The 2,789-nt window shown below is 44.5% G+C and overlaps 1 pseudogene across 1 annotated transcript; it reads left to right on the forward strand.

Annotated features, from left to right (window-relative positions):
* Positions 1 to 319: 319 nt before the first annotated feature.
* Positions 320 to 1,235, forward strand: LOC113225113 (annotated as a pseudogene). Its single transcript, XR_003309744.1, has one exon. The product of XR_003309744.1 is annotated as a ferritin heavy chain pseudogene (transcript).
* Positions 1,236 to 2,789: the final 1,554 nt, after the last annotated feature.

The following is a 2,789-nucleotide window of genomic DNA, read 5'->3' on the forward strand; positions in this document are numbered from 1 at the left end:
TGAACACTTGCAATGTGGGTTTTGTGACTAAGGAACTAAGTTTCAATTTTATATAATTTTAATTAGCTTAAAATTTAAATTTAAATAGCCACATTAGCTAGTAGGTATCATTTGGTAAAATGCAGCCCTACAGCAACCACTAAAAAATAATGCAAAGTAGTATGTCTTAAAAGCCAGTAGGGAAATACAACTGAAATACCAACAAGATTCAATTACACCCAAAGAAAGGAGGAGCAGAGGGAAACAAATGAACTGAAATGGAAACAAATATCAAAGTGGCAGATTTAAATTCAACTATAATTAAAAATAAATGGACTCGAGACGTTCTTCGCCGAGAGTCATCGGGGTTTCCTGCTTCAACAGTGCTTGGACGGGACCCGGCGCTCGTTCCCCATCCCGGCCGGCCGCCCATAGCCAGCCCTCCGTCACCTCTTCACCGCGTCCTCCGACCGCCCCAAGGCCCCCGCCGCCGCTCCAGCGCCGCGCAGCCCCCGCCGCCCCCGCCTGTCCTTAGCCTCCACCATGACGACCGCGTCCACCTCGCAGGTGCGCCAGAACTACCACCAGGACTCAGAGGCCACCATCAACCACCAGATCAACCTGGAGCTCTACGCTTCCTACGTTTACCTGTCCATGTCTTACTACTTTGACCGCGATGAAGTGGCTTGGAAGAACTTTGCCAAATACTTTCTTCACCAATCTCATGAGGAAAGGGAACATGCCGAGAAACTGATGAAGCTGCAGAACCAACGAGGTGGCCTAATCTTCCTTCAGGATATCAAGAAACCAGACTATGACGACTGGGAGAGCGGGCTGAATGCGATGGAGTGTGCTTTACATTTGGAAAAAAATGTGAATCAGTCACTACTGGAACTGCACAAACTGGCCACTGACAAAAATGACCCCCATTTGTGTGACTTCATCGAGACACATTACCTGAATGAGCAGGTGAAAGCCATCAAAGAATTGGGTGACCATGTGACCAACTTACGCAAGATGGGAGCACCTGAATCTGGCTTGGCAGAGTATCTCTTTGACAAGCACACCCTGGGAGACAATGATACTGAAAGCTAAGCCTCAGGCTAATTTCCCCATAGCCATGGGGTGACTTCCCTGGTCACCAAGACAGTGCATGCATATTGGGGTTTCCTTTACCTTTTCTATAAGTTGTACCAAAACATCCACTTAAGTTCTTCGATTTGTACCATTCCTTCAAATAAAGAAATTTGGTACCCCCCAAAAAATAAAAATAAAAATAAAAATAAATGGACTCACCGCCATCACCCCCAAAATAAAGGACCAGAGAATGTCAGAGTGGATTAAAAAGAAAAGACCCAACTCAGTGCTGTTTATAAGGAACGAACCTTAAATACAGACACAAGTAGGTTATTAGTAAAAAGAATGAAAATATATGCCATGGTGTTATGGACTGAATGTGTGTCTCTCAAATTCATATGTTGAAGTCCAACCCCCAGTGTGACGGTTTGTGGAGATGGAGCCTTTGGGAGGTAATTAGGGTTAGGTGAGGTCCTGTGGGTGGGGTCCCGTGATGGGATAAGTGCCCTTATAAGAAGAGACACCTGAGAGCTTGCTGACACTGTTCCTGCCATGTGAGGGCACAGTGAGGTGGCCATCTACTCACCAGGAAGAGGACCCCACCAGAGGACAGCCACCTGGCATTCTCATCTTGGACTGGCAGCTTCTAGAACTGAGGTAAAATAAATTGTTAAGTCACTCAGTCCATGATATTATGTTGTAGCACCATGAACTTACTAAGGTACATGCTGCATTGATTTCCTAGGGCTGTGGCCAGAAATTACTACAAGCTGAGAAGGTTAAAACAATAGAAATTTATTATCTCACGGTTCTAGAGACCAGAAGGCAAAGTCGAGGTGTTGGCAAGGCCGCACTCCCTCTGAGGTCTCTACGGGAGGAGCCTCTTGGCCTCTTTCAGCCCCTGGTGGCCCCTAGCACTTCTTGGCTTGTGGCAGCATCACTGCAATCTCTGCTTTGTCTTTGCATGGGCTTCTTTCTTCTGTCCCTGTGTGTCCTTATAAGTTCAGTGTTACTGGATGTGGAGTTCATCCTAATCCAGTGCGATCTCATTTCCATCCTTAATTACAACCTGCAAATGTGATTTACAAATAAGGCCACATTCTGTGGTTTCAGGTGGAAGTGAATTTAGGGGGAACACTATTTAACCCACTGCACGTGGAACCATTAACTGTGAGAAACCTAGAGTGTCTATACTAACATCAAGCAAAATAGGCTGCAAGATAAAGAGGTTTATTGGGAATAGAGAGGACTAGTTCATCATGTCAGAAGGGGTCAGAACATCAGGAAGACATAACAAATATGTGTATACAGCAATTCAAAATACAATGTCTGAAAGAACATTAAGGGGGAAGCAAAGAATCCCCGGTCCTAGTTGGATCTTTTAACATGCTTGTCTCATTAGCAGAAAAACCGGAAGGGCTGAAGTATAAGCCACCTCTCATGAGCTGATATTTAAAGAACCCTACACCTAACAAGGACAAAATGCTCTTCCCAAGTTGATGTGGAATTTCCACCGAGATAGACCAGACCTCGGGCCAAAAATAAGTCTCAACAAATTATAAAATACTGAACGTCTTCGAGCATGCTTGCTGGCCACAATGGGATTAAATGAGAATAACAGCAAAGTGTGTGAAAAGTCCCCGGATATTTGGAAATTAAACAATACACTTCTAAATAGCCTGTGATTCTAGGAAGAAATAACAAGGAAATGAGAAGTATTTCAAAAATAACGA

This window comes from Piliocolobus tephrosceles, chromosome 18 (genome assembly GCF_002776525.5).
Source record: "Piliocolobus tephrosceles isolate RC106 chromosome 18, ASM277652v3, whole genome shotgun sequence".
NCBI classification, from domain to species: Eukaryota; Metazoa; Chordata; class Mammalia; order Primates; family Cercopithecidae; genus Piliocolobus; species Piliocolobus tephrosceles.